This window comes from Schistocerca piceifrons, chromosome 4 (genome assembly GCF_021461385.2).
Source record: "Schistocerca piceifrons isolate TAMUIC-IGC-003096 chromosome 4, iqSchPice1.1, whole genome shotgun sequence".
Taxonomy (NCBI): Eukaryota; Metazoa; Arthropoda; class Insecta; order Orthoptera; family Acrididae; genus Schistocerca; species Schistocerca piceifrons.
Window position 1 is genome coordinate 610,510,097 of NC_060141.1, and position 27,439 is coordinate 610,537,535.

The following is a 27,439-nucleotide window of genomic DNA, read 5'->3' on the forward strand; positions in this document are numbered from 1 at the left end:
GTGAGCACCGAAGACCAGCAAAGAGGTGAATGGAGATGCTCCGCCATACGCTCCGACAACCACAGGTGGGACTTCATTTCACAGCCGGACCCCTTAGTTGTCATTCGCGGCACCCTTACATCACAACGGTACGTCGACGATATTCTATTCTCCGTTTCGTTGTCCTTCATGGTAAGCAATCAGGGGTTAGATTTCAGCAAACGATGTCCGCCCGCATACGTCTTCGTGCTTGCCAAACCCAACCTTAGCCAGCAAGGTTGCCTGATCTCTCCACAACTGAGAACGTTTGGAGCATTATAGGCAGGGTGCTCCTACTATCTCGAGGTTTTGACGATCCAGTGCGCCAACTGGACATAATTTGGAACGATATCCCACAGGAGGACATCCAACAACTCTGACATTAGGGGGGGATTGGATTGGATTGGAATGTGGATGTAGGGGCAGGAGTAGAATAAAGGGTTAGGAGTAACTGTGGGCTTGAGACTAGCAGTGAGAAAGGGGAAAGATTAATTGATAATTGAATCTGCAATAAATTTCGGCAAGTAATAGCAAATATGCTGTTCAGGAATGGCAAGAGGGATAGATTTACTTGGAAAATGCACCGCGATACGTGAAGATTTCAATTAGATTACATCATTGTCAGGCTGAGGTTCCAATATCAGATAAGGATTATATAAACTCAAATCTCAATTTAGTATTGCTATAACGCTGAGAGTAGTCAGGAAAAATCAAAGTACAAGGAAGTGGGATACGGAAGTACTAAGAAATGAATACGTAAGTTTGGAGTTCTCTGAGATTGCAGACACTGCGGTAAGAGATGCCTCAGTAGGCTGAAGACGGATTGACACCTCTAAAAGGGCAATCACAGAAGTTCGAAAGACAAAACTAGGTACAACGAAGGTAACTGAGGAGAAACCAAGGGTAACAGAAGAAATACTTCACTTTAAGTGCAAAAACGTTAAGGGAAATTCAGGAATACAGAAATAAATGTTACTTTGAAGTAAACAGGAACTGCAGCGAAGCTAAGGTGAAATAGCAGCGTGCAGAAATCGAAAAAAGTGATTGTCGGAATGAGTGACTTAACATATAGAAACATCAAAACAACCTTCGGAGAAATTAAAAGCAAGGGTGATAAGACTGAAACTCCAGTAGAAATTTCATTGTTAAATGCAGAGGAGAGAGCGGATAGGTGAAAAGCATTCATTAAAGGCCTCTATGAGGGGAAGGACTTGTATGGTGACGTAATAGAGGAAGAAACAGGAGTCGATCTAGAACAGATAGGAGATAAGAATTTAAATTAACTTTGGAAGACTTAATATCGAATAAGCCATGAACGATAGATAACATTGCATCAGAAGGGATAGATAACATCAGAATCTATAAAATCATAGCGGGAAGTGGCATTGAAACGACTATTTACGTAGGTGTGTAGAGTATATGAGTCAGGCGGTATACCATCTGACATTCGGATAAACCTCACCCACATAATTACGAAGATAGCAAGAATCGACAAGTGCGAGAACTATAACACAATCAGCTTAACAGTTCATGCACCCAAGTTGCTCACAAAGATTAATATACAGAAGAACGGGAAAGAAAAGTGAAATTTTGTTAGATGACGATCAGTTTGGCTTCAGGAGAGGTAAGGGCACCAGAGAAGCAGTTCTGACGTTGCGTTTGATAATGGAAGCAAGACTAAAGAAAAATCAAGACACTATTCATTTGATTAGTCGACCTGGAAAGCGCGTTCGACAATGTCAAATGGCGGAAGATGATTGAATTTCTGAGAAAAATTGGCTTAAGCTATGGGGATAGGCAGGTAATACATGTTGCTTACAAGAACCATGAGGGAACAATAAGAATGGAAGACAAAGAACGAATTACTCGAGTTCAAAAGGGTGTAAGATAGGGATGTAGCATTTCGCTCCTACTGTTCAATCTATACATCGAAGAAGCAATGACGGAAGTAAAAGGAAAGTTCAAGAGTGTAATTAAAAGGGTATCAAAGATAGGATTCACTGATAGCACTGCTATCCTCAGTGAAAGTAAAAAAGAATTAGAGGATCTGCTAAATGGAATGAGCAGTCTAATAAGTACAAAACATGGATTGAGAGTAATTCGAAGAAAGACGAAAGTAATGAGATATAGCAGAATTGAAACAGCGAGAAACCTAACATCAGAATCGGTGGTCGCGGAGATATGAAGTTGACAGATTCTGCTACCGAGGCAGCAGACTAACGCATGACGGACGGAGCAAGGAGGACACAAAAGATAACGCCGCAAATAGGGCATTCCTGATGAAGAGAAGTTTTCTGGCATCAAACATAGGCCTTAGAGAAGAGAATCGAAGCTTTTGAAACGTGGTGTTGAAAATTAGGTGGATTGGTAACGTAAGGAATGAGGAGATTCTCTCAGAATCGGGGAGGTACGTATGGGTATGTCGATGCCGTACTTCAATGCGTCGCACTGTGCTCTTAGTCTTCCACAGTGATAGTCGTCGACTCGCACCTTAGCTAGCTGTGAAGGAACGTTAATCATTGTGTACAGTTGTAATGTGGAGACCGACAAGATTCAAGAAGTAGTACATGATATTTGATTGCTGTTAACCACAGAACTTCAGAATGGGCATCGTTGAAGTACTCTATTGGTTCCTGTAATAAAGTGTGTCTTAACCACGTGTGCATTTTGTGCTGACAGGAAACTGGTCACCCAACTGTCACACCACTCTCTTCTCATCCAGCCAGGAACTACAAAACATCACAAGAGGGCACAGCCACAGCAATGATACTTTAAATACATCACGGAATTGCTTCCATGGTACTAGAGGGAGCTGCAGGGGAAAAAAAAGTATAGAGGAAGACAGAGACTGGAATATATCCAGCAAATAATTGAGGTCAGAGGTTGTAAATGTTACTCTGAGATGAAGGGGTTGGCACAGGAGAGGAGCCGTATCAAACCTGTCGAGAGACTAAACAAAAGATGACAAGGTAAGGAGAACAGGACCAATCAATGGAAAAAGACCATTCATAAAAACTGTCGTATTGGGTCGTGAGATATAAGTGGATCGAGTAAGCATGACCAAATTACACTATTAGATCACAGTATCGCATGAACACTTCTTCTTCCTAGGATAAATCCAATTTACTTCAGAATCTCTCAGTCTAACCTGAGGTTGTCGCTCCATCTTTCCCTTGGACGGCCAGTATTTCGTTTACCAGCTGGTGATTTACTTCTTACAATTTCCACGCTCTTCCTTTTATCGTCGTGTCTATGTGTTAATCCGGTTCTTGCTTTCCCTTATGTACTGACTAATTAATGGAGTCCACTTTACGTTCTTTTCTAATTCTTTCACTTCTCTCTCTCTCTCCCTCCTTCTCTCTCTCTCTCACGGTGTCTTCCCTGTAATCCTTCGCATAATTTGCATTTCCGTGGTTTCCAAGAGTCTGTTTTTGATGCTTCTGGTCTTGTCTCAGCTAGGTATGTCATAAATGACCTCTCTGTTTTTTTTGTATATTCTTGCCGTTGCGTCTTTTCCTATATGCTTGTTTTTCCAAACAGTATTATTTAAACACCTTTCCACTTTGTTTGCATTCCCACTGACGGACCGTTGAATACCTAGATATTTAAATGTTCTTAGCTGTTGAATAGTTTTTCCATCCACTTCCTGTTTGCTTCTGTTTCCGCAGATGTCGTCATATATTTGGTCTTTTGATTTGATATGACCATACTTAGGTTTTTGGCTGCCACGGTAAATATATGTAAAAGTTTCTGCAGGCTGTCTTCACTGTTTGCCAGCAAAACTGCATCGTCAACTTAAAAACTTATTTTTATTTCTTCGTCCCCCAATCTATAACCACTACCAGCCAATACTTTCCTTATCACCTCGTCCATGACTGTATTGTCTAATATTACTATTAACTACTACGCAGCTAGTTAACCTGGAACCAATTTTCGTCTGGATGTTGTTGTTGGAGTAAATGGCTTTAGCTGTTTTTATTCAGTTGGAAGGAATCCCCCAATGGTAGAGCAGGTTTAGAACATCGGTTAACTGAATCTTATCGAAAGCCTTCTGCATGTCAATAACACTAAGATAACGTTCAGCCTATCTAAGAATGAATACTACAAGGTGAAAATCTACATTAATACGCATTAATGAAAACACGTATTGGTATACGAAATACAGAAGTCTTAAAGTGGGATGGGGCTGATCAGGGAATACAATAAAATACACGTATGTCCATACGAAACATCATCATCATCTTGGACAGTTTCCAGCCACTGGCTGGGTCTGTCGGGAACACAAGCCTCTCCACCGTGTTCTGTCTTTCCACCATTCCCCCTCTTCCACCTTCGTCCAGTTCTCTCCTCTTCTCATCACACATTCCTTCACTCCCTTCACCCATCTATCTCTTGGTCTTCCTCTGGGCCTCTTCCCCTCCAGTTGCAGATCAAACATCCTCTTTGGAATTCTTCCCTCATCCATTCTCTTCATGTGTCCATACCACTGCAGTCTTGATTTTTCTATCCTGTCCTGTACTGGTTCCTCCTTTAGTCTTTCCCTCACATACAAATTTCGCAATCTGTCTCGTCTTGTTACACCCAACCTGCTCCTCTGGAACTTCATTTCACTAGCCTGTATTCTACTTTTGTCGCTTTTGTGCATTACCCATGTCTCACTTCCGTATGTCAATATGGGGACAAAGTAGGTTCGGTATATAATTCCCTTGGATTTCTGTGGCACCTCCTTGCTCCAAATAAGCCCCCTAATGCATTTGTAGAACTGCCCTGCTTTTCTGCATCTTTCATTTATTTCCATTGCGTTTCCCCCCTTACTTTCAATCACGCTTCCCAGGTACTTGAAGTTCTCTACCACTTGTAGTTTTTCCCCTCCACAAGTTATATCCACATTTGGCCTATTCTTCTTCCTTGTTGTGACGATTATTTCACTTTTCTTTGCAGAGAAATGTATTCCATATTGTGCTGCCGTTGCCTCCCATGCATCTAACTGCTCTTGCACCTCCTTCACGCAATTTCCCCATAACATCAGGTCATCGGCAAAAAGCACTGCTTTCATTTTATGATCTCCAATTGCATCTGATACTTGCTGTAGGATTTCATCCATAACAATAATAAACAATAAAGGCGAAAGTGCACTTCCCTGTCGCAGCCCATTTTCCAGCTTGAACCATGCAGTACGTTCCCTCCCCACTTTCACACAACTCTCACTTCCCTCATACATTTTTCTGACTTTTCGTGTAATCTCTTCATCTATCCCTTTTGCGTTCAGCACATCCCAGAGCTTGTCCCTACAGATACTATCATACGCCTTCTCAATATCCAAAAAGGCCATGATTAAGTCCTTCCCGTACTCATAGTGCCTTTCCTGCAGTTGCCTTACCGCAAATATGAGGTCCGTTGTTGATCTTCCCGGTCTGAAACCGTACTGCTCCTCTTGCAGTCTACTTTCAATACTGCTTCTTATTCTCTTCTCCAGCATCTTTTCATAGATTTTTCCACAGTAGCATAGCAGGGTGATTCCTCTGTAGTTCTCACATCTCCTTTTATCCCCTTTCTTGAAGATCGGGACTATAATTCCTTTCTTCCAATCCTCAGGAATTCTGTTCTCCTTCCACACCACCCTCAGCACTCTGTATAGCCACTGGGTTCCTACTTCTCCTGCTGCTCGTATCATATCCACTGTTACTTCGTCCCAACCTGGTGCCTTGCCCCCTTTCATCCTCTTTATGGCTTCTTCCACTTCATTCCAAGTTAGATCATCAATTTCCCCACTATTATAATCGTCTGCTGCCTTAGGCTCTCCATCGCTGTTAGTTACCTGCTTGGCAGCATTCAACAGATCTTCAAAGTACTCCTTCCAAATCTTTTTGAGCTCATGCATTTCCTCCACAACTCTTCCATTATTATCCATGATCCTCAGGCACTCGCTTCTGTCATTCCTCTTATTTCTTACCATGGTGTAAAGTACTTTTTTGTTCCCTTCACTGTCCTCTTCTAACATTCTTGTCCATTTTTCCATCCACTTCTTCTTCTCCGCCCTTACTATGGTCTGTGCCGCTTTCTTGCTTTCCTTATATTTTACCCTAGCTTCCTCTGTTCGGGTCTGGAACCATTCTCTGAAGGCTTTGTTCTTTCGAAGTACTGCCTCTTTACATATGTTGTTCCACCATGGGGTTTCCCTACTTCTCCTCTTTGTGCTAGTTCTTCCGCACACAGTCTCAGCTGCCTCAACTAGAGCCCTCTTAAAATCGCCCCATTCTTCTTCCACTGTTCTCTGATCTTCCTTTGGCAGCTTCTTCCTGATCAGTGTCTGGTACTGGGTCCTCCGTTCATCCTCTTTCAGCATCCATGTCTTCAACCTTTTCTCCTGTATATCTGTTGCCCTCCTATCTTTTTTCTCTCTTAGGGTGGCTACCAACAGCCGATGGTCGCTGTCTAAGGCCTCAGATGGTATGACCTTAACATCTGTGAGGCTGCTCATCATCTGCCTATCCACTAGTACATAGTCTACTACTGAAGTTTGGGACCAGTCCCCACTGTACCAAGTTATTTTGTGACTACTCCTCTTCTTGTACCACGAATTTGCGATCGCCAGCCCATTCCTCTTGCAGAATTCCAGCAACAATTTTCCTTCTCTATTTCGGTTCCCCCAGCCCTCTGGTCCCATTATCTCCTCAAATCCTTTCCTGTCTGTGCCAACATGTGCATTGAGGTCCCCTATTATAATCTGATTTCCTCCATTTAGCTGCTTTTGCATGTCATCTTCAAATTCCTCCTTCTCCTTTTTTGTACACCCCACCTGTGGGGCATATGCTTGGATGATTTCAATGCTTTTTCCTTTCACCCGTACTCTGGCTTTTATCATTCGATCATTGATACCTTCCACCTCCTCCTGCAGACCCTCTCTGACCACTATTGCCACTCCATTTCTTCCCCTCTCATTCCCTATCCAGTACAGTTTACATCCTTTACTTAGTGGTTTTTCACCAACTCCTCTCCACCTAGTCTCAGCAAGTCCCAAGATGTCCAATTTCCTCCTTTCCATCATTTCTACAATTTCTTCTAACTTCCCAGTTAGAGTCCTTAAGTTTAAGGTGCCCAGCCGTAAACCATCTCGTAATCCTTTTCCATTGCTTGGTCCGTTTCCTTTAAATCCGTTCCGTGATCCGAGGCATGTTCCCTTTTTGAAAGCAGTTGATTTATCCACTACTGGCTTGCTAGGCCTATCGCAGCTTCACCAGAGCCCCGTTAGCCGTCACGTTTCAGGGTTCCCATAGGGCCTTCTCAGCTACCGTAGCGGTCCTGGGGCACACGAAGTCCCCGCTGTACATCGCCCCTAAAGGCAATCCCCTACTTTGTGCCGTTGCCCATCTCCCACGACTTGGACGAGGGGTTGGACTTATGGGAGAAACATGTAAGACACAAAATGGGACAGGATTCTCTTCTCCCAGTCTTGTCTTCATAGAAGCTTCACTAGGCCTATGATCGGTTCGTCCTTTATGTTGATTTATGCCTGTGGATGTTTTATTTTAGTTTGTGTATTGTGTACCGAGGTGGCAAATGTCATAGGGTAGTGATACACACATATACAAATGGCGGCAGTATAAAGTACGCGACGTACAAATAGGCAGCCCATGGGCAGAGCTGTCATTTGTACTCACGTGATTCACGTGAAATTATTTTGGGCGTGATTATGGCCGTACGACGGGATTTAACAGATTTTCAACGCGGAGTCGCAGTTAGAGATAGACGCATGGGACATTCCATTTCGGAAATCGTTAGGGAATTCAGTATCCCGCGATCTACAGCGCAAGAGTGTGCCGAGAGTACCAAATTACAATCATTACGTCCCAACACTGGCAACGCAATGTGTGACAGCCATCACATAACTACCAAGAGCAGCTGCGTTTGCTAGATTTGTCAGTGCTAACAGGCAAGCAACACTGAGTGAAATAACCGCAGAAATCTATGTGGAAACTTAAATGTTATGGCAGCGTGGCGAAATCTGGTGTTACTGGGCTACGGCAGCAGTCGACCGACTCAAGTGCCTTCGGTAAAAGCACATCGCCTGTGCGCCTCTACTGGGCTCGTGATCATATCGATTGGACCATAGACGAGTGTAAAACCGTGGCCTGGTCGGATAAGCCCTAATTTCAGTTGATAAGGGATGCTGGTATGGTTCGACTGTAGTGCAGGTCCGAGGAAGCCATGGCACCAAGTCGTCAAAAGCTTAATGTGATTAAGTTTTACTGACCGTGTGCTTATTATTACTGACACAGTACAGCGTGACGATTACACCAGATATTTATTGTCCTTAACCTTTTCACTTGTAAAATGTTAAATGTTTAAAAATTTGGGAATTTAATACAGTAATCTCTTACTTAAACTAATGCCTTGTGGCTGTACATGTATAACTTCCCAGAAATTTTATAAAAGTGACAGATCAAGTAAAAGGAAAACTACCGGCCCGTGTCTCTGTAGAAAGATTTTCAGGCTTCGTTGATAACTAACATCACACAAGAAAAGAAAACCATTAAATACATTACTAGATGAACAAAATTCACTAATTTCAAAAATTGTTATTATTTATTTAGTTAACACAGCCGTGGTCGTATATAAGTTGTTACGTTTTATTTGTGAACGACCGGTTTCGATCTACTACAGAGATGATCATCAGATCTAAATTTCTAATATCACCAAGGAATGTAGATCTGATGATGATCTCTGTAGGCCTAGTCGATCGAAATCAGTCATCCACAAATAAAACTTAATAACTTACATGCGACGGTGACTGTGTTTACTAAACAAATTATGATATTGTTACATCGCCGTTTCCTGGAACAACGCCTCAAAAAATATCAAAAACCGCTCTTCACTTAATGCAATGATCACAAATAAAATACAATTTACTTTCTCAACCAACATGTACCCTCTCTTTACATTTTGTACATTTTACTCATTCTTCTTCAAACGATTCGCAGCGTATTACACATATTGTGCTCTCGTCCGCTGACATCGTGTCCCCACCAAATTCCAGCTTCTTTTGATGCTTCCTATTTGTCGGATTCCTATTTGCTTATTTACTTCTGTTAGATTCATCTGACGTTTCTGTATTGAGCGCTTGACTTGACTTCAAGACTCTTTGTGACTTCTCTGCTCTTTGTCTTTTATTTGATCACTTAAAGTGCTCCTAGGAACATGAAAACACTCAGCTACCTGCCTTACTGTCAGTTTCCCGTATATTACTTCACTTATTGCGACCCTCATAGTCTCTTCAGACCATTTTCCTTTCATTTTCCCCTTATTCTCAGCCATTTCTCCCTGAAAAGTAAGAGGAGTTACTATTAATTCACCCGAAATGTTCAGACTGGTCGGTACTGGAAGACATCTGGCTGGCTGGTGTTGTACAACGATCCACTATCCTTTAAGCAATACGGTTAAAATATGTGTAAAGATAAATTCAATCACTTACCTCATAAACGTGTACCACAGCCTTGAAAGTAACCTTTGCGCCCTCCTCTCCCACAATCAACAATAAACGCTCACAACTGACAAACAACTGAAAGCAGGACAAAATAGCCCGACGTATCATGAGGGGAATGATGGCGTCTTTCCGCTAACCCTTGTATGTGCTACCACCTAATACTATAAACAAGAACTAGCCTTGGCCGATTCCATAGGACTCTCATTACAACATATTATTTCTATGAATGCATGGTGTTTGTTCTTTCGGACATGTCCGAAAAGACAGACACTACGCATTCATAGAACTAATTAGCCTCGATGGGATATGAAGCCACCATCTTCAGTGCAGATGTACAGTTATGTTCGACCTCTTGCGGCAGTCTCAAAGGAGCGAGTACGGAGGACATGGACTGGGTAGATGTACCTAGGTGGGAGTGTGGGTCAGCCGAGGGGCATAGTGTGATAGGCCGCGCAATTGGGGTAAACGCTCTGTTCGAGTGGCGCAGTGATTGACTCAACTACCTAGTAAAGAGAAGATCCTGGGTTCAGATCCCGGTCCGGCACACATGCTGACGCGTCGCTGCTGATTCCACATCAAGTCCGATGCAAGTGACATCAATTGTTCCATTTTCTTTCCCCCCAGCCACCTTCAATTTACATAACAATATTTTAGAATACACTTATTAAGATCGTAGGTAGATCGGTTTAAACATGAGAATAATATTACATTTTTTAATTCTAGATACAATTTTGTTTCTGACGTCATGCCGTTGCTAATGTAGCTGTTGTCATATAACTTTCATTGCTTGATAATGACATTTATAACTGAAAGTGTTTGCCAGTAGATTGATAATGAAATGACAGCTGACGATAGCGTTAAAATTGTAATATTACTGTCGGCCGTGGCCCTTTCCTTCTATTTAACAAGGATGGATTTGTTGAAATTAATTGGGAATGGATGATTTGGGTTCGTGTGTATAACTCTGGCAGAGGGCATGTGACTCTATCAAAGGGTGAAGTAATACCCACTCTAGAATTCTTGGAAGACTTTGATAGGTTGAATCTAGAGGAAAGCCGCAAGCAAACCACCGACACAGAAGTGTTACGACGGAAAGTGGGTCACTTGAACGGCACTATCGAAGGGCTATGAAAACTTGTTATTGATACTGAATCAACTGTTAAGCTCTGCTTCATAGACGCGACACAGCAGTGGCGAGCCGGGTCCAAAAAATTGGTTCAAATGGCTCTGAGCACTATGGGACTTAACTTCAGAGGTTAACAGTCCCCTATAACTTAGAACTACACTACTAGCCATTAAAATTGCTACACCAAGAAGAAATGCAAATGATAAACAGTTATTCATTGGACAAATATATAATACTAGAACTGACGTCTGATTACATTTTCACGCAATTCGGGCGCATAAAACCTGAGAAATCAGTACCCAGAAAAACTACCTCTGGCCGTAATAACGGCCCTGATACACCTGGGCATTGAGTCAAACAGAGCATGGACGGCGTGTACAGGTACAGCTGCCCACGCAGCTTCAACACGATACAACGATTCATTATGAGTAGTGACTGGCGTATTGTGACGAGCCAGTTGCTCGGCCACCATTGACCAAACGTTTTCAGTTGGTGAAAGATATGGAGAATGTGGTGGCCAGGGCAGCAGTCGAACATTTTCTGTATCCCGAAAGGCCCGTACAGGACCTACAACATGCGGTCGTGCATTATCCTGCTGAAATGTAGGGATTTGCAGGGATCGAATGAAGGGTAGAGCCACGGGTCGTAACACATCTGAAATGTAACGTCCACTGTTGAGAGTGCCGTCAATGCGAACAAGAGGTGACAGAGACGTGTAGCCAATGGCATCGTATACCATCATGCCGGCTAATACGCCAGTATGCCGATGACGAATATACGCTTCCAATGTGCGTTCACCGCCATGTCGGCAAACGTGTATGCGACCATCATGATGCTGTAAACAAAACCTGGATTCATCTGAAGAAATGACGTTTTGCGATTCGTGCACCCAGGTTCGCCGTTGAGTACATCACCAAGGGCGTTCCTGTCTGTGATGCAGCGTCAAGGGTAACCGCAGCCATGGTCTCCTAGCAGATAGTTCATGCTGCTGCAAACGTCGTCGAACTGTTCGTGCAGATGGTTGTTGCCTTTGAATGGTCCCCATCTGTTGACTCAGGGATCGAGACGTGGCTGAATCATCTGTTATAGTCATGCGGATAAGATGCCTTTTATCTCGACTGCTAGTGATACGAGCCCGTTGGAATCCAGCGCGGCGTTCCGTATTACCCTCCTGAACCCACCGATTCCATATTCTGCTAACAGTCATTGGATCTCGAAGACTGCGAGCAGCAATGTTGCGATACGATAAACCGCAATCGCGATAGGCTACAATCCGACCTTTTTCAAAGTCGGAAACATGGTGGAACGCATTTCTCCTCCTTACACGAGGCATCACAGCAACGTTTCACCAGGTAACGCCGGTCAACGGCTGTTTGCGTATGAGAAATCGGCTGGAAACTTTCCTCATGTCAGCACGTTGTAGGTATCCCCACCGGTGCCAACCTTGTGTGAATGCTCTGAAAAGCTAATCATTTGCATATCACAGTTTCTTCTTCCTGTAGGTTGAATTACGCGTCTGTAGCACGTCATCTTCGTGGTGTAGCAATTTTAATGGCTTGTAGTGTACTTAAACCTAACTAACCTATGGACATCACACACGTCCATGCCCGAGGCAGGATTCGAACCTGCGACTGTAGCGGTCGCTCGGTTGCAGACTGTAGCGCCTAGAACCGCTCGGCCACCCCGGCCGGCGAGGTGAGTCCGAAATTTGTCACTGCACGGGTGCGTGGGGCAGGAGGGCAACGTCGTCCGATGGCCTGCAAGCTGCGTCTACAAGGGTGGAGCCGGGACTCGACCTTGTGGCCTCCCAGGCCGAGGCTGTGCTCCATCACCGAGCGAGCAGCACTGGGTGGGCGACTGGAGCTACTGAGGCACTACCACAACTACAGCTGCTCTAGGTGGTGACCACGAGAAGCACTTGGGGGACCAGCCAGCCGCGCTCCAGAGGGCAGGTGCGGGACTTACGGCCGGTTCGCAGTAGAGCGCGGCAGCGCGTCGTGCGGCAACGGCAGTGGCAAGCGTTTTCCGCTTTGACGCGGCAGCTCGCGGAATTGGCGTTCCCATCTGGAAGCGGCAGACGCTAGCGGTAGCCAATGACGGACAGCCACTGAGCTACGGGGCGGGACCCACAGAAACGCCCGGTGCGTTTGATTAACTATATCTTACACCTGCATGAAGGAAAGACGAAATTGGGTGAAGACATACCAATTTTCATTTTCTGTACAATGTGCTCTTTCACATATTTCATTATTCATGTTTTCTCATTTCACCTAAACAGATTTCATGACTACCATTCATGATTGTTCACTATCTCCTAACACATTGAAACAATGTACGACAAAAGAGATTATTCATATAGTTAAGCGAGACAAAAATTTAAAATATGATACGGTAGCAGGTACAGGGAAACAGTAAGAACACAAAGGCATGGGGGAAGGGATGAAAGTGGAAGCCACCTGATAGAATTTCGCACAAAGCTTAATGTAATCATAGCCAGCACCTTGCTTAAGAATCATAAAAGAATAATACATATTTGGAACAAAGTTTTCGAAACCAGATTTTAAATTATAAGACATTTCCCAGTGCAGACGCAAACCTACTATAATTTATTGGTTACGAGCTCCAGGAGTAGACAGTAAAGGGTAGCAAATTAAGGAAATGGAACTTGAATAAGTCAAGACCCACAGTTTTTCGATAATCTTAAAGTTATCGTAGCGCAATGACTGACTGAAAAGAGGAGGGAATCCGCTAGAATACGAATGGATATCTTTAAGAGAAGAAGTGATGAATCGAGCAGAGTAAGTGAATGGGAAGAAGGTACAGTAGAAATCGTTAGATAAAACATGATATTTTAAATTTGACAAAAGGTGAAAAATATAAAAATGCAGCAAATAAAGTAGGCCATGGTAAGTAGAAATGTCTAAACATGACGTTGACAGAAAGTCCTAAATTGCAACGCGATTTTGCACTTGGAAAAATAGGGGAATGAAAATGAGAAAGAACAAAGAAAACTTTGCTCAGAGGAGAAGCAACTGTCAAGAACTAATTTGGCAAGCCAGAACTAAGCAAATAAGAGAAGGCTAGAAAGTGGAAGGAATATGTAGAGAGGGGAGGAGGAGGGGTTGTACAAACTAATATAAGAACAATGTTAGATTCGTGTGAGATGTCTGAATACGTATGGCAATACTAATCCTACCACTTGGCTAAGTAGACACACTGAAGAACTGCGAAACTGTGTTTATAGCATTTGCATGTTTAGAGAAAGGTTTTGACAATCTTAATTAAAACATTTTTTGAAGCTCTGGAGATACCGATAAAACACAGGGCCACAAGATTATTTACAACTTGTACAGAAACCAAATTGCATTTCTAAGACTTCAATGACTTGAAAGGGAAGCAGTAATTGAGAAGGCAGAAGTAGAGAGGATATACAATGAAGACTGTGAATAGCAAGAAAAGCGTTCTGTAAAAGAAAATTTGTTCACATCGAATATAAACTCTAATGATTGGGTACTATTTCACAAAGGTAGTTGTGTGGAGTGCAGCCTTGTATGTAAGTGAAACGTGGGCGATGATCAGTTCTGTCAAGAAGACAATGGACGCTTTCAAAATGTGGTGATCAATAAGAATGCTGAATATTAGATATGAGGATCGTGTAACTAAAGAAGAGGTACGGAATTAAATATAGGAGGAAGAGGAAATTATGGCACAACTTTGACTACAACAGGGGTAAGTTGACAGGACATATTATGAGGCGTCAAAGAGCGAGGATAAAGAGGTTGGGTGATAGTATTCTAATAATAATCATATGTTGAAATCCTATTCTACTATTTTATCTATTAATGTAAGCAGTTCTCCACAAAAAAATTTAAACCAAAACTGAAATCAGCTGAACACCAAATCTTTCAACCACTGCCTGACAACTACTGCATTCACTTTCAACTTTCTATTACTATCAATGGCTAGCCACACACACATACAGATATAAGGAGAACAGAAATAAACAAACATTAGTTTTCAGCATATAATTCTTTAGGTTGGCAACATGTACATAAACAAACCAAACAGGAAGGGACATGAGGTGAACACACTGTAGTTACGACTTCAAATCAGTGTTTTCGGTAAAATGTCTACAGCTAGTGACAGAAGAAAAAAGAGCGAACATGAAAATGTGCTTATCTTCCATAATCTAAGTTTTAGTTCAACCTCCAGCATGTGACCAGTTGAGGGGAAACGCAGATGTCCGCCAAAAACACGATTCACTGTAAGTAATCAGTTATTCACGAAAAAAAACGATGTGAACTGTTTTATAATCTGTAAGTATCTTATATCAAAACAAAACTGAATCATTCTAGATTCCAACGAAGATGTCTTAAAGTAAAAGGCTAAACGCGTCTTGAACCAATAAAGCACACTTGATAAATAATAAAACAAAAAAAAAATTTCTTACTTACCAAGGGAAATAATCAATAGCTGTAAATTTTAGCAAATTACATATTATGACATACCAGCAAATTAGTTTCGGTTTAACTTCTCATTCCACATGCTGTTAAATGCCGTTTAAAAAAACCTGGTCACATGCTGGAGGTTGAACTAAAACTTAGCTTATGGAACATAAGCACATTTTCATGTTCGCTCTTTTTTCTTCTGTCACTAGCTGTAGAGATGGTAAGCACACTATTATTTTAGGGCACTTTAATTACCACGCCGGCCGCTGTGGCCGAGCGGTTATAGACGCTTTAGTCCGGAACCGCGCTGCTGCTACGGTCGCAAGTGTGAATCCTGCCTCGGTCATGAATGTGTGTGATGTCCTTAGGTTAGTTAGGTTTAAGTAGTTCTAACTTTAGGGAACTGATGACCTCAGATGTTAAGTCCCATAGTGCTTAGAGCCATTTGAACCATTTTTTATTTACCACAGTTTACAGTGCTGCTATAGTCAAATTATCGAAGATAGCGACTTAATTCAGCACTGGGTAAGGGATAACAGGATTTGTGCGATCCATAACCCCAAGAAACAACGATCTTTTAATAGCTGACGATGGAGAAAGGTTTACAATCGTGATGTGAATTATGTAAGAGAAGATCTTGGTGCCATAAGTCACAAACCAGTTACGAATCCTATTCCAAAATAACAACACAGACCAATTAAACTGGCCCTTCTGACGAGAATGTAGAAATACATTTCAGAAGAATGCTTAACTTCAAAAGACCAAATTGGGTGGATCTCAGATATAAACTCGACGAACTGCTGAAATTTATTGAACCTATCCACAGCACTTAGATAACTTTGTGTAAGCTCTTAAGAAACCCTCCGTTAAGACAATTCCAAGTGGATGCAGGACAGATTATGTTCATGGTTTTACAGAAGGAAACAAGCTTCCACCATACGAAAGGTATTGTGCTCCTTACCCCCCCCCCATAGACCATGGATCTTGCCGTTGGTGGGGAGGCTTGCGTGCCTCAACGATACAGATAGCCGTACCGTAGGTGCAACCACAACGGAGGGGTATCTGTTTAGAGGCCAGACAAACGTGTGGTTCTTGAAGAGGGGCAGCAGACTTTTCAGTAGTTGCAGGGGCAACAGTCTGGATGATTGACTGATCTGGCCTTGTAACACTAACCAAAATGGCCTTGCTGTTCTGGTACTGCGAACGGCTGAAAGCAAGGGGAAACTACAGCCGTAATTTTTCCTGAGGGCATGCAGCTCTACTGTATGATTAAATGATGATGGCGTCCTCTTGGGTAAAATATTCCGGATGTAAAATAGTCCCCCATTCGGACCTCCGGGCGGGGAATACTCAAGAGGATGTCGTTATCAGGAGAAAGAAAACTAACGTTCTACGGATCGGAGCGTGGAATGTCAGATCCGTTAATCGGGCACGTAGGTTAGAAAACTTAAAAAGGGAAATGGATAAGTTAAAGTTAGATATAGTGGGCATTGGTGAAGTTCGGTGGAAGGAGGAACAAGATTTTTGGTCATGTTAATACAGGGTTATAAATACAAAATCAAATAAGGGTAATGCAGGTGTAGGTTTAATAATGAATAAAAAAATAGGAGTACGGGTAAGCTACTACAAACAGCATAGTGAACGCATTATTGTGGCCAAGATAGATACGAAGCCCACGCCTACTACAGTAGTACAAGTTTATATGCCAACCAGTTCTGCAGATGACGAAGAAATTGATGAAAAGTATGATGGGATAACAGAAATTATTCGGGTAGTGAAGGGAGACGAAAATGTAATAGTCATGGGTGACTGGAATTCGTCAGTAGGAAAAGGGAGTGAAGGAAACATAGTAGGTGAATATGGATTGGGGCTAAGAAATGAAAGAGGAAGCCGTCTGGTAGAATTTTGCACAGAGCATAACTTAATCATAGCTAATACTTGGTTCAAGAACGATGGAAGAAGGTTGTATACTTGGAAGAACCCTGGAGATACTAAAAGGTATCAGATAGATTATATAATGGTAAGACAGAGATTTAAGAACCAGGTTCTAAATTGTAAGACATTTCCAGGGGCAGATGTGGACTCTGACCACAATCTATTGTTTATGAACTGTAGATTAAAACTGAAGAAACTGCGAAAAGGTGGGAATTTAAGGAGATGGGACCTGGATAAACTGAAAGAACCAGAGGTTGTAAAGAGTTTCAGGGCGAGCATAAGGTAACAATTGACAGTAATGGGGGAAAGAAATACAGTAGAAGAAGAATGGGTAGCTTTGAGGGATGAAATAGTGAAGCCAGCAGAGGATCAAATGGGTAAAAAGACGAGGGCTAGTAGAAACCCTTGGATAACAGAAGAAATATTGAATTTAACTGATGAAAGGAGAAAATATAAAAATGCAGTAAATGAAGCAGGCAAAAAGGAATATAAAGGAAATCGACAGGAAATGCAAAATGGCTTAGCAGGGATGGCTAGAGGACAAATGTAAGAATGTAGAGGCTTGTCTCACTAGGGGTTATATAGATACTGCTTACAGGAAAATTAAAGAGACCTTTAGAGAAAGGACACCCACTTGCATAAATATCAAGAGCTTTGATGGAAACCCAGTTCTAAGCAAATAAGGCAAAGCAGAAAGGTGGAAGGAGTATATAGAGCGTCTATACAAGGGCGACGTACTTGAGGACAAAATTATGGAAATGGAAGAGGATGTAGATGAAGATGAAATGGGAGATATGATACTGTGTAAAGAGTTTGACAGAGCACTGAAAGATCTGAGTCGAAACAAGGCCCCAGGAGTAGACAACATTCCATTAGAACTACTGACGGCCTTGGGAGAGCCAGCCCTGACAAAAACCATCTGGTGAGCAAGATGTATGAGACAGGCGAAATATCCTCAGACTTCAAGAAGAATATGATAATTCCAATCCCAAAGAAAGCAGGTGTTGACAGACGTGAAAATTACCGAACTATCAGTCTAATAAGTCACAGCTGCAAAACACTAACGCGAATTCTTTACAGACGAGTGGAAAAAGTGATAGAAGCTGACCTCGGGGAAGATCAGTTTGGATTCCGTAGAAATGTTGGAACACGTGAGGCAATACTGACCCTACGACTTATATTAGAAGAAAGACTAAGGTAAGGCAAACCTACGTTTCTAGCATTTGTAGACTTAGAGAAAGCTTTTGACAATGTTGATTGGAATACTATCTTTCAAATTCTGAAGGTGGCAGGGCTAAAATACAGGGAGCGAAAGGCTATTTACAATTTGTACAGAAAGCAGATGGCAGTTATAAGAGTCGAGGGGTATAAAAGGGAAGCAGTGGTCGGGAAGGGAGTGAGGCAGGTTTATAGCCTATCCCCGATATTATTCAATCTGTATATTGAGCAAGCAATAAAGGAAACAAAAGAAAAGTTCGGAGTAGGTATTAAAATCCATGGAGAAGAAATAAAAACTTTGAGGTTCGCCGATGACATTGTAATTCTGTCAGAGACAGCATAGGACTTGGAAGAGCAGCTGAACGGAATGGACAGTGTCTTGAAAGGAGGGTACAATATGAACATCAACAAAAGCAAAACGAGGATAATGGAATATAGTCGAATTAAGTCGGGAGATGCTGAGGGTATTACATTAGGAAATGAGACGCTTAAAGTAGTAAAGGTGTTTTGCTATTAGGGGAGCAAAATAACTGACGATGGTCGAAGTACAGAGGATATAAAATGTAGATTGGCAACGGCAAGGAAAGCGTTTCTGAAGAAGAAAAATTTGTTAACATCGAGTATAGATTTAAATGTCAGGAAGTCGTTTGTGAAAGTATTTGTATGGAGTGTAGCCATGTATGGAAGTGAAACGTGGACGATAAATAGTTTAGACAAGAAGAGAATAGAAGCTTTCGAAATGTGGTGCTACAGAAGAATGCCGAAGATTAGATGGGTAGATCACATAACTAATGAGGAGGTATTGAATAGAATTGGGGAGAAGGGGAGCTTGTGGCACAACTTGATTAGAAGAAGGGATCGGTTGGTAGGACATGTTCTGAGACATCGAGAGATCACCAATTTAGTATTGGAGGGCAGTGTGGAGGGTAAAAATCGTAGAGGGAGACCAAGAGATGAATACACTAAGCAGATTCAGAAGGATGTAGGCTGCAGTAGGTACTGGGAGATGAAGAAGCTTGCTCAGGATAGAGTAGCATGGAGAGCTGCATCAAACCAGTCTCAGGACTGAAGACCACAACAACAACAACGGTAAGAATCTCATAGCCAAGGCAACAAGTGAGACTGGGGAGGAATTACTAGCAACTTTAAGTGACCAAAGGTGGCAGACCTGGATGGAAACTGTTGAGAGCATGGATAGGACGCCAGTAGCAGGAAAGCGTTGGGACTTGTTAAAAAACTGTCAAATGACCCCACACCATAAGAACTCTGCACGTAAATGTAACATCGAACCAAATAGCCGGCCAAGTTAAATTAAATGCAAAGCTGACCGGAAAAATAAAGCAGCTAGGTCTAGCTCGAACGTAAACAAGGCCAAAAAGGTAACTACCTGAAGCAGATTTTTAAATGGAAGAGCTAAAAGAGGTCTTAAGCAGTTTTAAAACAGCAAAAACTGCTGGAATTGATGACATCAGGAACGAAATAATTAAAAATCTCTCCAAAAACGCCAAAAAATGGTTATTGAGTCTTTTCAATTCCCAAAATGTGGAGGGACATAAAGGTCATCGTCGTTCCTAAACCTGGGAAGGACCCAAATAACCCCAAAAACTGTCGAAAAGTATCGTCCTGTGTTCACAGTTGAAACGTTCTGAAAGGTTAATAATATTTAGAAAAGATGGATATATTGACAGCTGTCTAAAAGACGAACAGTTAGGGAAAGACCGAACGGGTCAGGCTCTCAACTTGACTCAGTCTTCTGAAAAAAGTTTTGAGAGCTGACTTCCGACAGGAATAGCGTTTGACTTTGTAAATCTGAGAGCTCTCATCCCTAAAGTAGATCAGATGACAATGACGAGCTGATAGAAATTCTTAGGACACTATTATTCAATAGGTTATTTAATACAGAATTCTTTGTCGAATTCCATCAAAAGAGAAGCAGTTGAAAAATTCAAAAGTATGGTATGCCACAATATAGTGTGCTGTCACTGCAGTTGTTTAGCATATATACTAATGGCCATAAAATCAGCGGAGAGAGAAATCTTTTATTTACGCAGATTGTGGAGCAATTGCGTACCAAGTACAGTCTTTTAATGAAACTGAAAATGGCCTAAGCGAAGACCTCACAAACTGCTACAGACGTCGTCTTCTAAAACCAAACTTCAGTAAAACGCAATAGAGACCCAGGAAAAGAGCTTAATATCATTTGGAACAGTACGCGCTTGAATATATAAGGAACTTATCGAGACAACAAGCACGTAATTGCATACTGAACAAACTGACGTCTACAAAGTGGGACACCACCAAGAAGGTACTCCGTTCCACCTGCTTCTCGGTCTCTGAGTTCGGTTGTTCAATTTGTGAGTGATCTTGTCACACTAGAAAAATATACGTGGTCCTAAATTATGCCTGCAGGAAGATAACTAGCTACCTGAGACCTACTAGAGTGGTTTACATTCACTATCGGGTATTGCTCCACCAGATTTCAAAACATCTTTCCTGAGCTTGAAAGGAAAGAATAAACACATGACTCAACAGCGTCAGCCGGCCGGTGTGGCCGTGAGGTTCTAGGCGCTACAGTCTGGAGGCGGGCGACCGCTACGGTCGCAGGTTCGAATCCTGCGTCGGGCATGGATGTGCGTGATGTCCTTAGGTTAGTTAGGTTTGATTAGTTCTAAGTTCTAGGCGACTGATGACCTCAGAAGTTAAGTCGCATAGTGCTAAGAGCCATTTTTTTGAACAGCGTCACTAGCTACACATCCATCAACCCATGCCCAGAAGGCTTAAATCTAGACGTAGTTCCGTATACTCACAATCAGTACAACTAACTGAAAGTTCCATTAAATCTTTACGGCAAGAAAAATATTCAGGAACCCTTATTACATAGGAAGTTCTATCCCAGGGCTCCCACCTACATTGGCGTCACTGAAAAACATTTAAGCAATTTTGTACTGAAACAGGACGATGAAAACAACTTATGAACAAGTGAGGCTACAGGGAGACTGCCGATTATGAGTGTGGTGAAATACAAACACGGGAACACCTTCTAAAATGCCTTTAGCGGATCCACCCAGAGAGTGTACGTATGAGGACCTAAGTTATATCGAGACAACTGCAACTTACACCGAATTCTGGATGAGTGAAATATGATATATCCTGTATTTCTGATTAGTTTTTTCCTGTATTTTACTAGTATATTTTTACATGAACATACTGACTTTACATTTTAAATTGTGTTCTTGGCATTTTCAGTTGATATATATATCATAATGTAAATCGTACAATAATAAACAAAAAACTGCAGAATCCGTGAATACATTCTAAGTTGGAATATAATGAATTTCCTCAAGACAGAAATATCTTCAGTCCACAAATCAGTTCCGATTTAGAAAGCATCACTCATGCGAAACTCAGTTTTGGCTTTTTTCCGGAGAGTGTTTGAAACGGTGCTCCACAGCAGACTAAAAAATGTGCAAGCATACAGTGTAGGTTTCCAGGTATGTAAGTGTCTCGACGGCATCTTCGGTAATAGAACCCAGGAATTTGTCCTCGATGGTGAGTTTTCATAGAGACTCGGGTGCCCAAGGGAAGTGTGATAGGACCACTCTGATTCTTTATATCCATTAATAATCTGACAGGGTGAGCGCAGTCTTGGGCTGTTTGCAGATGACGCAGTTGTATAGGTGAAAGTATCGTTGTTGAGTGACCATAAAAGGACAGAGGATTTAGTCAGAAATTTTGTTTGGTGTAATGAATATTAACTTGCTGTAAACGCAGAAAAATGTAAGTTAATGCAGATGACGAGGTAAAAGAATCATGCAATTTTCAGATCCAGAGTTAATGTTTTGGAGAAGTCACATCGATTAAATACTAGACGTGACGTTGCTGAAAATATGAAATGAAACGAGCATGTAAGGACGGTAGCAGGGAAAGTGAACAGTCGAATTCGATTTGTTGGGTGAGTCTTGGTAAAGTGTAGGTCGTCTACAAAGGAGACCGCATACAGGGTGTTTCCCTAAGAGCATGCAAAAATTTAACAGGATATAGAGGATGCTCCACTGAACAATTTGAGGTAGGAAACCTGGTGTCGGAGAAGCCGGCTTAAGGAGATAATAGGAGTAAAATCATAATACTGTGCACATTTTTGTGTACATTAGTTACAATTAACTGCAAATACCATCATTGGCACAATGAACGTACCATTTGTACAGTATCTTACAAAATGTGCTGAAACTGACGGCCATCTAACTCAACGCAAGGATGACATCGGCGAACAAGATTCCGACGCACCGTGACAAATATCTCTGGTGCGTTTCGAATCATATCACAGGCGGCTACAATTCTGGTAACTAATTCCATCTCTGTATCCACTGGAGTTTCATACACGAGTGACTTAAGACATCCTCAGAGGAAATAATCAAGTGGATTCAAATCAGGTGACCTCTCAGGCCGTGGAGGAGGACCTAACCTTCCAATCGAGGGGTCAGGAAATACTTCCTAGTAATCAGGCTCGTCCTCCTCGTTTCCTTGCAGGAAATAAAAAATGTACATGTAAATAAACAGCGTAGTACGTGTAACCAAGTACGCATCTTAGTTGTAAAGCTGGGAAACAGTAATTCTAGACAAAGTGGTAGACAAGTTTACTTCCATATCTCCTTAGGCTGGCTTCTCCTACCTCAGGCCCCCCGTTTCAAATTGTTCAGAGGAGCATTCCGTATGTCCTGTAACATTTTTGCACGCTCTTACGGAAAAACCCTGCATAGAACACAAATACGAATCATTCTTGAGTAGTGCTCGAGGGTTTGGGATCCTCACTAGTTTGGATTAAAGAAAGACATCGAAGCAACTTAGAAGCGTGCTGCTATATTTGCTACAATTAAATTCGAGCAATTGCTTCGTGAACTCAGACGGGAATTCTTGGAGCCAAGACGACGATTTTTTTTTTCGCGAAACACTATTAAGAAAATTTAGAGACATTTGCGGTTGCATGTAGAACGAGTCTATTGCTCCAACGTACATTTCGCTACAGGATCACGAAAAGGTAAATTATGGATCGTACGGAGGAGTATAGACTGTCGTTTTTCTCTCGCTCCATTTGCGTGGGGGAGAGGGAAGCAAATGACTATGTTACACGGCTCCTTCCGTCATACGCCATACGGTGGCTTGGAGTTTGTAAGTACGAGGGTCATTCCAAAAGAAATGCACACTATTTCCTTTAAAATCCACCTTTTATTCTACATGTTTTAAAGTTTTACAGTGTGTAGATACATCCTTTAGGAACAATATTTTCATTTCTCCGCATAATTTCCATCCGTCTCAACTGCCTTACGCCATCTTGGAACCAGCACCTGTATACCCGCATGGTAAAATTCTGGACAAACCTATTGGAGCCACTGTTTGGCAGCGTGCACAAGGAAGTCATCATCTTCAAACCTTGCTTCACGAAGAGAGTCATTCAGTTTCCCAAAGAGATGATAGTCACATGGAGCCAGGTCAGGACTGTAAGGTGGGTGTTTCAGTGTTGTCCATCCGAGTTTTGTGATCGCTTCCATGGTTTTTTTTTTTTACTGACATGTGGCCGTGCATTGTCGTGCAATAGCAAAACATCCTGCTTTTGCCGATGTGCTCGAACACAACTCAGTCGAGCTTGAAGTTTCTTCAGTGTCGTCACTTAGGCATCAGAATTTATGGTGCTTCCACTTGGCATGATGTCCAAAAGCAAGAGTCCTTCGGAATCGAGAAACACCGTAGCCATAACTTTTCCAGCAGAAGGTGTGGTTTTGAATTTTTTTTCTTGGGTGAATTTGCATAATGCCACTCCATTGATTGCCTCTGCGTCTCTGGTGAAAAATGATGGAGGCATGTTTCATCAGCTGTCAAAGTTCTTTCAAGAAATTCAGCTCCACCATTCTCGTACTGTTCCAAAAGTTCACTGCATACCATATTTCTTGTTTCTTTGTGAGCCACTGTCAACATACTGGGAACGCACCTGGCACAAACCGTTTTTAACGCCAACACTTTCAGTATTCTGCAAACACTTCCTTCTCCTATCCCAACGTAGCGTGACAATTCGTTCACTCTGATGTGTCTGTCAGCAGTCACCAATTCGTTAACTCTCTGCACATTGTCTGGAGCGTGTGCAGTACGAGGCCTGCCGCTGCGAGGACAATCCTCAATATTGCCGTGCCCGCTATCATCACGTAACCTGCTTGTCCACCGACTAACTGTACTGCGATCGACAGCAGCATCTCCATACACCTTTTTCAACCTCTTGTGGATGTTTCCCACTGTCTCGTTTTCACAGTACAGAAATGCTATGACAGCACATTGCTTCTGACGAACGTCAAATGTAGTAGCCATCTTGAAGACATGCTGTGACGGGGACAAGTTGAACTATGTTTGAAAACCAGCGGGAAAGATGTATCTACAGACTGTAAAACTTTCACGCATGCAGAATGGAAACTGTATTTTTAAAAAAAATAATGTGCATTTCTTTTGCAGTGACCCTCGTAGATATAGGTGAAAAAGTAATTAGTACAATTATTTTGGGTGAGAGTGGGAACACACTTGGTCATATCCCGGTTGTGATGAGTAGGATCCGTAGTGTACCTTTTCCTACATGCACGAGATCGCCTTAGTTAATTAAGTTCCATCAATGGTGTTACAAAAACCAAACTACTAGGCGTTACAGGTATTCATTCAAAGTAAAAGCTCAATGAACTTCGACCTCAACGTGCTTTGGGCTCCGACACAAGTTGCATGTTAAATATACTTTAAATTATATTTTCCAGAAGTTTATTTGAGGTAGGTTATATAAAATTGGAAACAGTGTGAAACAAGCGTCATCCGACCAAATGACTTGTTTCCATTGCTCCAAAGACCAGGTTTTATGGTTTCGACGACACGTTTTCCTGTTGCGGGCATTTCCATCACCGAGAAATGGTTTTGGAATTCTAGTTCGCCCTGAAATTCCTTCTGGAGCTCCCTTCGTGTTGTTTTGGTGCTGACAGGAGTCACGAGAGCGACATTCAGTTCTGCAGTGTCTTTTGCAGCATCCTTTTATTATTTTGTTTCAGTCCCCTTGAATGACCGTCTGTCGTACGATCATTGACTTTCGTCCTCGTTGTGACTTAGCAGATGGTGGTAGAAATCGTCCATATGATGCCTCTTGAAACATCAAACACTTCGTCTACCTTGGTTACGGAAGCACTCAACATACGAGCACCAATAATTTGCCAATGTCCGAAGTCATTTAGCAGCGACATAACGCATTCTCAACTATATAGAACGCCATTCTGATCACGACTGCCCTTGCAGTATACTGAAGACATTGCAGAGGTGCTGTTCATGGTCAATTACAACAGCGCAACTTTCGTGATTGGCTGGAATCTGATTTTAAGTTCAAAGATGCATTTCTCGCATTGATTTCCATACATTTTTTGTTCAACCCCTGTATCCATATCACCCAGCCTTGGAGTTGTGCGAGAAGTAAATGGGGGGTTGGGAGGGGGGGGGGGGGTTGTTTGGGGAAAGATACCAAACAGCGACGTCATCGGTCTCATCGGATTAAGGAAGGATGGGGAAGGAAGTCGGCCGTACCCTTTCAAAGGAACCATCTCGGCATTTTCCTGAAGTGATTTAGGGAAATCACGGAGAACCTAAATCAGGATGGCAGGATGTGGGATTGAACCGTCGTCCACCCGAATGCGAGTCCAGTGTGTTAACCACTGCGACACCTCTCTCGGTGCGAGAAGTAACCTGGGGCAGTTTTTCTGTATCTTCCTAGGCAGAAGAACGCTTGAAAACTGAATTATGAGATTCAGCTACTTGGTAGCATATCGCGTCTTGTACGCGTCCACCGCGGCGTTCGGGGTCACAGCACCAAGTTACGACACCTGAAGATGGGCGTATAAGAGCCCGAACCGGTCGTGTATTAAATGAGAGCCTTATAACTGTAGCGGCATTTTCAACCTCTACTTCAGCTTTTGTCTTGCTACCATCATTGTATTTCCTTTGTCATTCATGAGTCTCTGGACACGAACTTTGGTGACACCGAAAATTTTTGATCTGAATTATTTGGGATTTTATGACAATTATTTTGCTAAGATTCTGCTGACATTGCTACATTCCTCATGCAGGTTTTTCCCTTATAAACTCTTTCCCTTCCTTGCCGGAATACTGCACATATACTTGAATTGTACCGTTGCGATATGGCTTGAAATAAATTGAACAGATCGCAACACTGTACAATCATCGTTACTGTAGACTCGTTTGATGGCGTTATTTAATTACAAGTAATTAAAACGCATCATGAAGTATCATTCTTTAAGGATACTTGAGTGTTTACGTGATGTAGCCATAATGATTGTTACAAAATTGTTAAGGCTTTCGTGGCCACTTGTTGACAAACTGCCTACTGGCTCTATCTCGGGTTCTTCGGCCGACGTTCATATAATGATTTTTCTGACGTTTCACCAGCACGAGTGGCTGGCATTGTCAAAGCTTCACCTTCCATTGCCGGTGGTGAACTGGAGCCGAGCTCGCGGCCGCAGACTATATGTACCTGGCGCGCCAACCTCCAAGGGCTTCTCCGCGGTCATTTCCGGTGCGGTTCTCCTCTTGCTACCTGCGACGGTCGTTCGCTGCAGTGCGGGAATCCAGGATCCGTTTACCTTAAGGCTTTCCTCTTTCTTGTTCAAACTGTTCGCGTGTATTTGTATTTCTACAAGCGCGTGTGATAGTGCTTCTCTACAGCCAGAACTTCCGTGTCGGCGAATTTTATTACGTGGTCGGTCTCATTCAGTGCGTGCTCTGCCACTGCCGATTTCTCCACCTGCCCCAACCTGCAATGTCGCTTATGCTCTTTGATCCTGGTGTTAATGGATCGTCCAGTCATTCCGACATAATATACGGCCGATTCTGTCCGTCACTCTGGGAATGTATGGCAGAAAGGCCGTACCCGACATTTCTTTCTCTGGTTCCTTACTTCGCCGAGTGTTTGGCTCTGTTACACTTCTAATATAATTTGTGGAGTACCCATTGCTCCTCAGGACAGTTTCCACGTGTTGCATTTCTCGTTTGAGGTGTTGCGGCTCACATATTCGTCCTGCTCTCGTTACGAGCGTACTAATCATGCCTCTTTTCTGGCTCGGGTGGTGGTTTGACAGTTTGTGCAGGTATCGGTCCGTGTGTGTAGGTTTTCGATACACGCTGTGT